Raw genomic sequence first — 13933 nt, forward strand, 5'->3', positions numbered from 1 at the left:
AATAGAAGAATCCTAAAGAAAAAAATTAAGAAACAAGATTCATATACATATAGAGCTTTGGAAAGAGAATTTCACATTTATAATTCAAGAAAAAGGAAGCTAAAGTATCTTACTGTCAAAGAATATTAGAATACATGCATTTAAGTAAATATATGTGTATATTCATAAATACATGCAGGTATATATGTTATAAATGAAAAAGTGAGATTCTTTGTAGTGACTGACACATCTCACAAAATTTAAATAATAAAATTTGTAATATCAGATAGTTACTTTTTGGGGGGAGTTGGAATCTTAGTATTTGAATCCGAATAGAGATCATTATGTGGCAAATCGCTCCATTGATTTATTTCAGCAGCTTCTTTTTAATTTATAGTCTGCTTGGTACAACACTGAGAATTTAAATGATTTATTGGAGGACAGCTAGTTGGTGCAGTAGGTGTAGCACCAGCCTTGAAGTCAGGAGAACCAGTTTTTGAATACAGGCTCACACACCTGCCACTTACTTTCTGTGTGACCTTGGGTAAATTACTTAACCCTGATTTCCTGCCATCCAGGGCCATCTCAAGTTGCCCTGATTTATATCTGCCACTGGACTCAGATGGCTCTGGAGGAGAAAGTGAGGTTGATGGCAGCACAACGCTCCTCACTCAAATCCAGTTCATGTACTTATCTTGGAACCATCTCCTTGATGTCATGGTCTTTGAGAATGAAGGACAAACAGCAGCTTCTCAGAAGGATTACTTGAAATCATGGTTTCCTAATTCTAAAGCTGTCTTCTATTATAATCCTACTACTTTTCTCTACTGTACCACTTTTTACCTAGAATTGAGAAATGTGAGTTAATACCTTAGATTGCTATAATACCATACCTTAATATGTTTAGTATTGATCTGCGGTTATTTTAAATTACTTTTATTATTGGGAGTGTTGCATATTACTCAAAATTAAAAATGCTGAATTTCATATAAGCATGAGAAAGGACTGTCTGACAAATCATAGTGATTTTGGATAAGAGAAAAAATAACTCGTCAGAAATTCTCATTGAATAAAGAAATGAAGGAAAGTCTACCTGCAGTTTTCATCAGACATTTCATAGTCCTTTTATTCCATCTAAAATTTCTTCTTTAGTTAATTTGTATCATTGTATGACATAGTAGAATTACAGAGTTTGATTGTATAGTTCATCTACAGTATATTTAAAAAACAAATTTTTATATTTTCGATTAATTTATGGAGCAAAAAGTTTAAAAGCATTTTTTTCCTATTTCAATTAAATTACTATCACATAATCTATGACAGCACAGTTTCAAAACCATAGTTAGGTTAGGAAGAGGGATAGCATTTTTACTGATTCATGTATCTACAATTGGTATTTCTTCCTTTATTTTTAACTCAGCAAGTTGGCCAAAAGTTGCTTTAGTTTGATGATGAACCTATTTTTTTATTTGCTTAGTTGTATGCTACTGTAGCTAAGTATATCGATTCAGTATTCATGTGAGTCAACACACTTTTCTCTATAATCAGATCATACATTACGTCTTTAACCTTTATTTCAAGTCAAAATAAAATACAAAAGTTCATCTTTATGAAACACTATTTAAAAATATATCAAAATGCTTTTCAATGAAAATAAAAATTAATAACATTTATCAATTTATAATCAAGTTATAATACTTAAAACATAATTCATGTAGAAGTAATTACCTAAATCTGTTTGAAAATTGGCATATACCGGGCCGCCGCGGAGGAGGCTGAGGAGCGCCGACCCGCACCGTGGCCTGGGCCGGGCCCGGCCGCTCGCCCGCGCCCCCGCCTCGCCGCCCGCCCGCGCCCCGGCCTCGCCGCCCGCGCTCCGGCCTCGCCGCCCGCGGCCCCTGGCCCCGCGGCCCGCGGCCCCCGGCCCGCCCCCGAGGCCCCCGCCGCGGCGCCCCCCGGCCGCGCTCGGCCACGGAGGGGTGCGGAGGGGAGCGGAGCGGGGCCTAGGCGGGGCCGGGCGCCCCCATGGCCGCGGCGGGCTGGCGGGACGGCTCCGGGCCGGAGAAGGACCGGCTCGTGGTGGTGGGAGGCGGCGGCGTGGGCAAGTCGGCGCTCACCATCCAGTTCATCCAGTTCTAGTTTGTCAGATTATGATCCGACAATTGAAGATTCGTATACTAAACAATGTGTGATAGATGATAGAGCAGCGCGACTTGATATTCTGGATACTGCAGGTTAAGAAGAATTTGGGGCAATGAGAGAACAATATATGAGGACTGGAGAGGCCTTTTTGCTGGTCTTTTCAGTCACTGATAAAGGAAGCTTTGAAGAAATTTATAAATTTCAAAGACAGATTCTCAGAGTAAAGGACCGAGATGAGTTTCCAATGATTTTAGTTGGTAATAAAGCAGATCTTGACCATAAAAGACAAGTAACACAAGAAGAAGGGCAGCAACTTGCACGACAACTCAAGGTGACATACATGGAGGCATCTGCAAAAATTAGAATGAATGTAGACCAAGCTTTCCATGAACTTGTCCGGGTTATCAGGAAATTTCAAGAGCAAGAATGTCCTCCTTCCCCAGAACCAGCAAGGAAACAGAAAGACAAGAAAGGCTGCCGTTGTGTCATTTTTTTTAAGAATCCCCTGAATTTTAGCTGCCGACTGCCAGAAAAAAGCCCTCATCTCCTTTCTTCCCTCCAGTTTACATCCTGTTGGGTACCTCTTTAGCCTTATACAAGCATGTCCTTGAAATGGCCACCATGTTAGCCTTAATTCAAGAATCCTGGCCTGGAGCTGGTGGTGATGGTGATGATGCTGATTTTTTGATCATGTCAGGACAGACTTAATGAAAACACTAAGGCTGCTTCTCTAAGACCATACAATTACTCTTTTTAAGCTAGATATCTATATGTGTGTATACACATAGACACACATACACACAATTAACACAACTCTTTAAGGCCTTACACTCATAGTGGGGATGAATCACCCTTGAGTCCCCAGTTGTTTTCCAAACTGAAATCATTGTATGCAAAATGATTAATTTTTAACTTCTGAAATGATATTGCCTACTGTCATCCTAAATCAAAACCTAGGGAGTTTTTGTTGTGGGTTTTTGTTTTGTTTTGGGAGAAAATGTGAATTAGCTTTTTTGCCCAAGAGAATAAAATTTGATTTCAACTTCAGTTAGCCTTAAACCCACTGAAATGAATTAGCAAAATGAGGTGTTTTAGGCCTCTTAGATCACTGTATCTTCTGGTTTCCAGTGTCCAGAAGCATTCAACCATCTACTGTATTTTTTTTTATGTGTCCAGAACAGCTATAGGTATCTTACTACTGCTGCCATTTTTGTGCTGTAAGCCTGATGATGGTGGTATTCTCTGTGGCCAAATACCTGGGCTCACTCTGGATGCAAGCATTTCAGTTCTTAGGGATCTTTCTCAGCCATTTATTTGAGGGGGAAGGGGACGTCAAACAATCATTTGTGTCTATCTTCCTTTTTGAGCATTTCTGGATAAGGAGTTCAAGAAAACAAACTGTAGTTGTTTTTGTTTTGATGTAATATAAAAAAATGGAATTTATCATTCCAGGGTCAGAGATGATTAATGTTTATGCTATATACTTTTATACATTATTTTCTTATTAAACTAGTTAACAAGTATTTCTATAAGTTTGTAAGTCAATATGCTTTCACAGCATAACTTGTGTATAATGTAAACATGAGTATTTAATTCTCACAGTTCACTTTTAACTGACACACAAAAGCAAATGTGGAAGCTGCAGAAACTGTGGTTAAACTTCTCTATTTTTCTGGGCTTTTGTAGGGCCCACTTTTGGCCAGTTGCATCCCTGCCCAAGATACTATCACAGGTACAACTCCCAAGATGTGGATCTCAAAATTCGGTAGCCCTTACTGAGGACTGACCATTTACATGAAATATGAAACTGTACAAGCTGAAAAAAAAAAAGAAAATTGGCATATACCTAAGATAAAGTTTTTTCATCTGTGCATTAAGAGGGTTGAAATGAATGCTTTTCATAATTCTGCTAGCTATAAATTGCCAAAAATCTATTCTGAGTCAATGTTTCACTTCAAGAATTTCCTAGATGATCATCTATTAGGGAAGCTGAAAACAAAATTCCTCCTCAAGTTGGAAAGGTAATATCCTATGATTCTCTGGTTGCTTGATTATTGTCATCATATAGTAGGTATTAGCTGAAAATAGCAGTAAAAGAAATGATCAAATCACTTATCACAAAATCTGAATTGGAAGAAATTCTCTGCTAAGACATAAAGCTCATTTACAAAATTTAATTAACTATCCTTTCAAGTCTTTCTTATGACCTTTAGATATAAATTCCTTACTTCTTCACAAGTTAATCTATTGCTTTTTTGGACAGGTTCTTAGGCAATTGTTCCTTATACTGAGCTAAAATTTTCCCATTATTAACTTTCCATTCACTGCAATAAATTTGCAAAGGAAAATCCAAATAGGGTGATGAAGAGTCAATATGACTGAAAACAACTGAACAACAAAACAAGATGTTTATCTTTCATCTATCAAAGAATACTTATTTTTTGAATGTGTGCATAGAGATCGCTTGCTGTAGGTAATAAAATAATAAAATAATAGTTGAATAGGTTGTCTGGAAGAAACCACTTATGGGCACATTTTTCATTGTTATATTTTATGTTGGCGTTGAGTATTCAACAAGACAAATAGTATGACTTGAATTCAATTTCTCTAATATTCTTTAAATTATGTGCTACAATTATTTGATACAGAATTTTTTCAAAATCTTGCTATTTCATTGTTTGTCATACTGACATTTAATGAATTATAATAGCATCTTTTATTTTATAGTAATTTTTTTCACTTCCTTAAGTAATCTTGAATAATTTTTATTAATTCATATGAAATTATCACCTGCCACATTGATACATCCTCTCAGAATGCCCTATGATACAGACACCTTTCCCAACTACATTTTCTTATCTATAATTTATGACATAGCAATCAAGTACAAGGTATTATATCTAAATATGTTTATAATGTAAATAATATTAAAAATGTAAGAGAGATTCTGGTATATCTACACTCCCATTCAGCTATTTAAGAATTTCCATATTACTATAGCTCTACAAATTATTAGGATCAGCTGGATACTTAGATCTCATATTCTTTTTTTACTGCCACTGTTCTATTGTTTTCTGAAAGAATACTTTCCTCAATGTTTTCCTTCATTTTCTTAAATATTTTATATGTATATATATATATATATGTATATATATATATATAAATTTATGTCCTTAATTTGTATTGCCCTTAACTGCCATAATTATTGACTTCACATTTTTTGCTGCATGAAAGCGTTCTCTTGGTTTGGGTTTTTTTTTTCTCTTGATGGTTGTTTTATATCACTTAAATTTATGTAGAACTTGTCATAATCAGTCAATATATGCAGATGGATGTATTCTCAATACTTTGAAAAGTTTAATCTGGGAGTTCTTATCATTGTGACTGTTTTCATCTTTATTCATTATTACAGTTTGAGCTTGGTTTTGACCTTTTATATAATTACATGAGAGTCTGAGAGCAGAACTGATAAAGGAGTTCACCTGTGTCTTCAGCAATTATTGCTCATTCATCATCAGAGAATTCATACCTGAAAAAAAGTTTGTAAATGTGATTAATGAGATGAAATAGTTGCTTATATTTCTTTCTTTTTTAATCATCTTTGGGATGAAAATGATTCCTTCTGCATTTCTTATTTGTTCAAGTACATTGCAGGTTTAATAGTCTATGCTTCTATGATATTCAGATTCCAGCATATTTTTTCCATTGCTATGCAGATATTTCATCTATTTCCTTCTGGGAATGACCTCTTCCATTATTAATCTTCTTTTATATCATATCTTTTATATTTCACACAATATATACAGTTTTATTTGAAGACCTAGTTTGTATTTTCCTTTTCAATTCAAAAACCTTATGTTTAGTCAAAAAACTTTCCAAATTTTTTCTAACAATGTCTTCCCACATGATTAAACATGACAAACAAAATACATATAGCTATTTTTAAAATTTTCTATGTGGATATCACATAAATAGATGTGCTCAATCAAATGTCATTATTTCTTCCCTAAAACTAATAATCATAATTTAAAGAGGTTATGAAAATAATTCCTCTAATTTCAAAGTCCTTTAGGATTCTGATCAGTATATCATAATCCATAGAGAGGATTTCTAGATTCTTCTCCATGTATCATTTAAATTTGACCTACCACTAGATACAGTTTGGTATGTTTGATAAAAGTCAGTGAATTTTCCATAAAATCTCAGATAGAGGAAAACATTAAATCAACAAATTTGGCATTTAAGTTCACCCCATAGTCCTCATCATGGTCTCACTGTTCAAATTAACATATCTTTTTTTCCTCTTCGAGAAGTTTTTTTTTTTTCCAGTTCTGGCAACAACAACTACTTCTACTACTACTACTACTACTACTACTACTACTACTACTACTACTACTACTACTACTACTACTACTACTTCTCAACCTACTACTGTTTCATGGCTAACTGCTGCAGTAAATTGCCTATTTATTGACAATCTCAGGTTTATAAGCTTCTATGGAACTAAGTCCTTACCTATTTTGTCATGTTATTTGGACAAACTTTGAGAAATTTAATTTATTGTTCATTAGAAAATAATGCTACAATGTAGTTGTATTAGTGACATGTATATTTGTATAGTTATTTTCTCTATCTTTAGCAAGTCTATAAATGATATTTACAATAGTTGTGAATGTCTTTCAGGTATTACCTCAATCATATTAAATTGAAAATCTTGGGAAAAGTCAGTTTTGGAGACATTAAGGCAAAAGAAGATGCAGAAATTCATTTATATTGGTTGAGTGAATTGGCCAAATCATTTTGGTTTTCAATTTGAAATTCTGTACGTTTGTGTGAGTTTGTGTATGTGTATATTTATGTGAAGAAGAGTACTAAGGTTCCTATATGAATCCATAGACCATATCAAAACTAATAATCCTTTCAATTGATATATCTTTTTGTTGTGTGGATTATATCTTTCCAGTATCTTCCCATGAAACCTGCATCCATTAATAGAAAAATATTTGTATGTGCATAATCATCAATATTTAAGTATACACATATGCATGTTCATATATGTATAATTTCATTACAAATATATGTAAAGGCATGTGTCTATGTAATTTGTATATGTGTGTATATGCATAAAAAAGTTTATTTATAGATATCCATGACTGTAACTAGTTGTCTCTCAATATTCACAAATCTATGATTATATCTCTATTATATAAATACATTTACATATATAACATATATACATATTTTAAATATATGTATACATGAATATATATTCTATCCATATCCATATCTCTATGTTTATATATTTCTATTGCTTTGGGTAGATACATAAGTACAAATACGATATGTTTATAGAAGTATATATATATATATATACACACATATATCTATAGACAGATATAAATGCAAATAAAGGTGATATAAATAGATGTGTTTGATGTTGATATAGGTAGATATAATTTAAATATAACTACAGATGTAGATAGTCATATTGAGATAGAGTCAAGGAAAAATAAAGATTGTTTAAGGAAATATATATATATGTATACATACATATACACACACACACACACACACACACACACACACATATATATTTAGACAGACAGAGAGAGAGAGAGAGAGAAAGAGAGAGAGATGATGATTTTTAGAGCTTTCTCCATAGGTATGGCTATAGTTACCAAGGTTTGGCTATAGTAATCTATATATAAACTGTGAAGAAAAGAATATGAAAAATTAAAGTACAGGCAGAAGTATATTTCCAGTAATGCGTCAATAGAGCCTGTGGAAATGTGTGGAGCTGCAAGACAGAAAGTCATCACCATAGGCCCACTTAATTTAGATGGGAAATGAGCCAGTATCCCCTGGCCTACCTACACACCATATCTTTTCACATATACATACACACACACACACACACACACACACACACACACACACACACACACACACAAAGTTCAAAATAGAAAGAATACTAATATAAAAGAAGACTGGAAAGGCAGATTAAAACTATATTACAAATTTTCAAGGAATGTATTTATAATTTTTAATGGAAGTAAAAACTATTTGTAAAATTGTAAAATACTCATTTCTTAACCTCTAAAATTTTGAGTTCATTTAAAGGTTCTTCATACAATGACAGCAATACCTTTCTAGAGACTTTCATCTCAAAATTTTAATGAATACTAGTGTGGCATTTGATGTATACCTCCTCACGTTCACTTGATAATCAGACAATCTTCCTGGTCACATATGTTATTGTGGCATTTCACAAACTTTATGTTGTACAGATCATGTAGTTAGCATATAATTGCATTCCTACACTTGAATCGTTATATTACTTTTTGCGATATCTATTATTTTAATATTTCTTAGATCATAGTGACCCATGATTAGGTAACATAGTCTCAAAAGTAGAAAAAAATGGTGAGTAAAAGGAAAGTTTTGGAAGCTATAAAAGTCACAGAAAAACTACTCTAATGTCATACAGCACCAGCTCTTCATCTTGTTCATTTTTTTAACTCAATATAATTTACATGCAGATTATGATCAGTATTGTTTGATGGATAAAGTGATAGTGTCTTTCTTTTAAAAATATATTTATTTACTTTGGGGCAAGACAAGAGGGTTAAGTGACTTTCCCAAGGTCACATAGCCAGGTAATTATTAAGTGTCTGAGACCAGATTTGAACTCCTATAGTCCTGGCTCCAGAACTGCTCTATCCACTGTGCCACCTAGTTACCCCTATAGAGTGTATTTCCAATATGATCTAGCTATTATGAATTTTATAAATTTTAAATTATAAATTCTTTTGTTTCATTTTTAATTGTATGGGTCATTGAGTTCAGATAAATTGATTATTACAAATAGATGTTTAATAAACTATATTAGTGAACAATCAAGATTAATGAAATATATTTATCCATTCTGATTTTAAGCTATAGAATGTTGTTTCAAAATTTAATAATAATAAGGAAAGAATACTCAGATATAAGACCTATTTTTTGCTGGACTCTATATATTGAAACTACACCAGTACATTTTGTTTTTCAGTTTCTTAGAAACAGCAATGTCAACATAGTTAATCAACATATTGGTTTGCAGGGAGACAGTTACTTGCCAGCAACAACTAAGTCGTTGTCTCTGTATAATTAAAAGATATGTTAGCAAGTTTATTGATATAAAATTGGACATATCCCTTTGTAGTGATAAATGATTTGACTTTATATTGTTATTCCCTTTGGCAGAAAAAGTAAGATTTATGTAGATACATGACTATCCTGTTCAACTCTCTTACTGTTACAAGGTAAAGAATGATTTATTCTTTGTCTGGTTCAGTATTTGTGTTTGATAAATTGATCCCTTGGAATGCTTTATCTCTAGTTAAAAAAAAAGAGCAGAGTACATTGTCCTACCTAAGGCCAGGACTTAATACAAGAGATGTAAATTTAAACAAAGAAAACCTTTATTTATAAAAGAATATTTTTCTTGATTTTTTTGTCTAAGTAACTTAATGATGACAGCAAATCTTCCTTATATGTTGACAGAATCAATCATTTATAATTATTATAAAACATATCCAAGGAGAATGGATAAAGATAACAGACCTTCCATTCCTTTGTATGAATTCCATGTGTTAAATTTGGAGGTGGAACTTGTTGATGAATAATAAACAATGGGTAAAAATCTTTACCGAAGATTTGGGCATTTCAAAATTAATGAGTTAAAAAATCAATTTAGGATTTATATTTAAGTAATCTGTACAGGTCTATGTGTCTGGGTTTGTGTGTGTGTGTGTGTTTCTGTGGGGGAAGAGAGAGAGAGAGAAAGAGAGAGAGAGAGAGAGAGAGAGAGAGAGAGAGAGAGAGAGAGAGGGAGAGAGAGATTGGAATGTTTGTGTATATCATACAGATTCCTCACTTGCTGGTATACCTACATAAAAAAAAAATATATATATATATATATATATATATATATATATATATATACATGCATGAATAGTTTTCATATATGCATAAATATGTAAGTATGCATACATGTATATGAATTTACATATGCATATGTATACTGTTTGTCAATATTTGCTAAAAGTAATTAAAAATCTGATCCTCTTGTAACTTTTTATCTTTATTTTCTTTTTTAAATTGATATTTTATTTTTTCCAATTACATTTCATGAATATTTTTACAAATTCATCTGCATGTATACTAAGAAGTCACATAATTTCCTTCAATTTATTCCTTCTACTCCCCTTCCCTCAGGGGTGAACAGTATGGAGATTAATTTACATATACATATCATGATTACAGATAAAACATTTTCTATTTGAGCATTAGGACTATGGAAAAAAGAAAGAAAAACATGGGATAGGAAGGAAAAACAGAGAAGTTTTCAAAAATAAGGATAGTGTTCTTTCATATTCTGTAGGTTTTTTGTTTTGCTTTCTTTTGTTTATTTTCTTGCTGTGAATGTAGATAGCATTGTCCATAATAGATGTACCAGGGTTACCCTAGTTTTCTGAACTGCTGAGAGGAGCTACATCCATCAAATTTGATCAACTCAGAATATTGCTATTAATGTGCACAGTGTTCTCTTGGTTTTCCTCCTTCCCTCAGCATCAGTACCTGTAATTCATTCCATTTTCTCTAGAGTCTAACCATTCATGGTAGAGCCAAAATCAGGGGTGAAACTAGGATGCCTATAATCACCATTACTATCCAATATAGCATTAGAAATGCTAACAATAGCAATAAGAGAAAAAAAAAGAAATTGAAGGAATCAGAGTTGGCAATGAAGAAACAGAACTTTCACTCATTGCAGATTATATGATGGCATACTTACATATTCCTAGAAAATCACTGAAAAAAAAATTCCTTGAAACAATTGAGAAATTCAGCAAAGGAGCAAGATATAAAATAAACACACATAAATCATCAGCATTTCTACATATGAACAACAAAGTTCAAGAGCAAGACATAAAAATAGAAATTCCTTTTAAAATAAATGTAGACAATATTAAATACTTGGGAATCTACCTCCCAAAACACAACCAGAAACTGTATGGTAATGATTATAAAACTCTCCTCACCCAAATAAAGTCAGATCTAATTAATTGGAAAAATGTCAAATATTCCTGGTTAGGTTGAGCTAATGTAATAAAAATTCTACTCAATTTTAATTACTTATTCAGTACCATTGCAAAAAAAAATACCAATAATTCCTTTATTGTGCTAGAAAAAATAGTGGCAAAATTCATCTAGAGCAACAAATCGGAAAGAATAGCAAGGGAACTAATGAAAAAATACAAAAGAAGGTGGCGTAGCTCTACGAGAACTAAAGCTATATCATAAAGCAGCAGTCATCGAAACTGCCCGTTACTACCTTTTAATAAATAGAGAAATGGATCAGTGGATTAGGATAGGTTCAAAAGAAACTACAGATAATGACTATAGCTATCTACTATTTGATAAACCCAAAGACATCAGCTCCTGGGATAAGAATTCACTATTTGACAAATATTGTTGGCATAACTGGAAAACAGTATGGCAACAATTATGTATAGATTCACATCTCACACCCCATATCAAAATAAGGTCAAAATTGGTACAGGATTTAGAGATAAAGAGGGATACCACAGATAAATTAATAGACCAAAATATTCTATTTATATGATCTATGGAAAAGGAATGCATTTATGACCAAACAAAAATTAGAGCACATTACAAATTGCAAAATGAATGATTTTGACTCATATAAATTAAAAAAGGTTTTGAACTAATAAAATCAATCTACCAAAATTAGAAGGAAAGCAGAAAACTGGGAAACTATCTTCACAACTAGGGGTCCTAATAAAGGTCTCATTTCTAAAATATATAGAGAATTGCATCAAATCTTTAAGATCACAAGTCATTTGCCAACTGATAAATAGTCAAAGCATATGAACAGACAGTTTTCAAATGCTCAACATCATTGTTGAGTAGGGAAATGCAAATTAAAACAATGAGGTATTATCCCACATATATTAGATTAGTCATGATGAGAAAAAGGGAAGATGATCTAAGTTGGAGAGGCTGTGGGAGGATTGGGACATTGACACACTGTTCTTGGGGTTGTGAATTGATGCAGTTTTTCTGGAGAGCAAAATGGAACTATGCCCAAAGAACAAGAATACTGTTCATACCCTTTGAGCAATTCTAATTCTAGGTCTATTTGGAGAAGGTAAATATTAAAAATGGGGAAAATCCTACATATTCCAAAATATTCATAGTTGTCCTATTTGTAGTGGCATAGAATTGGAAATTGAGGGGATGTCCATAAACTGGGAAATGTCTAAACAAGTTAAGGCATATGAATATCATGGTATATTTTTGTTCTATAAGAAATCATACAAGGTCAGACTCTAGAGAAGCATGGAATCACTTACAGAGTCTGATGCTGAATGAAGGGAGTAGAATCAAGAGAACAGCAACAAAAACATTATGAGATGAATAACCTTTATGGAAGCAATTCCTCTTGGCAGTCCAGAGAGCTAAAACAATTGCTTTTGACTAGGTATAAACTATATTATCCCTATCCAGATGAAGAAAACCAAAAAATAAAATAAACACACACAGAAAAGCCAAAAGAACCCTTCTGAATATTATGTACACTTTACAAAAATTGTCTCTTCTATATGTTTTTCCCTTAATCTTTATTCCTCTTGCTGAAAATTACTAATTTGTAAATATATTTATCAAAATAGGTATGTAAAAATGCAAACCTGGGTGTTTCCAACTGAGCAGAGAGTGGAGGGAAATTTTTTTAACTTGGAAATATGTATGTACATATTGATGAGAATAAATAAATTAATTAAGTTAACAAACAATAATACTCCATATACAAAAACTTGTTCAGTCATTCCCCAATTGTTTTCCTTTTTTTCTTCCTTCCTTCCTTCCTTCCTTCCTTCCTTCCTTCCTTCCTTCCTTCCTTCCTTCCTTCCTTCCTTCCTTTCCTCTCTCTCTCTCTCTCTCTCTCTCTCTCTCTCTCTCTCTCTCTCTCTCTCTCTCTCTTTCTTTCTTTTTTAGGTTTTTGCAAGGCAAATGGGGTTAAGTGGCTTGCCCAAAGCCACACAGCTAGGTAATTATTAAGTGTCTGAGACCAGATTTGAACCCAGATACTCCTGACTCCAGGGCCGGTGCTTTACCCACTGAGCCACCTAGACGCCCCCTTCTTATCCTTTTTAATGAAATCAATTTTTTAATTTTATTATACTAATCAGACTGATTTTTGCTTCTGCTTTGTCGGAGATCAGGATGCTACCCCGATTTTATCACTTCTGTTGAAGCATAATATATTTCATTCCATCCTTTTACCTTTACACTCTGTGTATCTCTCTGCTTCAAATGTGTTTCTTGTCATCAGCATATTATAAGATTCTCCTTTTTAATCTTTTCTGCTATTTGCTTCTGTTTTGTGGAAGATTTCATCCCATTCACATTTATAGTTAAAATTACTAAGTCTTCTCTCCATGTTACCTCTCACCATTTGTGCTTTTTCTCTTTCCTTTCCTCTTATTCTTTCTTATCAATTTTTGCTCCCTTTCCCCTTTAATTTTTCTTTTAAATTTTAACTTTAAGTTTTCTTTCATTTATAACTTCACCTTCCCTTTTGTCAGTCCCTTTTTTCCATTTCTTTCTCTCCCACCCTCCTCCCTCACCACTTCCCTGTAGGTTAGAATACATTTTTAAACACAGTTGAAAATGTATTTTCTTCCATCTTGGGGTAAAATCTATTGAGTAAGATTTACTTATTGTTCAAATTCTCCCTTCTCCC

The 13933-nt window shown here is 33.0% G+C and overlaps 1 pseudogene; it reads left to right on the top strand.

The window, feature by feature from the left end:
• Positions 1-2000: 2000 nt before the first annotated feature.
• On the top strand, positions 2001-2710 carry LOC141504704 (ras-related protein R-Ras2 pseudogene; annotated as a pseudogene).
• Positions 2711-13933: the final 11223 nt, after the last annotated feature.

The sequence above is a fragment of the Macrotis lagotis genome, chromosome 1, assembly GCF_037893015.1.
Source record: "Macrotis lagotis isolate mMagLag1 chromosome 1, bilby.v1.9.chrom.fasta, whole genome shotgun sequence".
In the NCBI taxonomy this organism is placed as follows: Eukaryota; Metazoa; Chordata; class Mammalia; order Peramelemorphia; family Peramelidae; genus Macrotis; species Macrotis lagotis.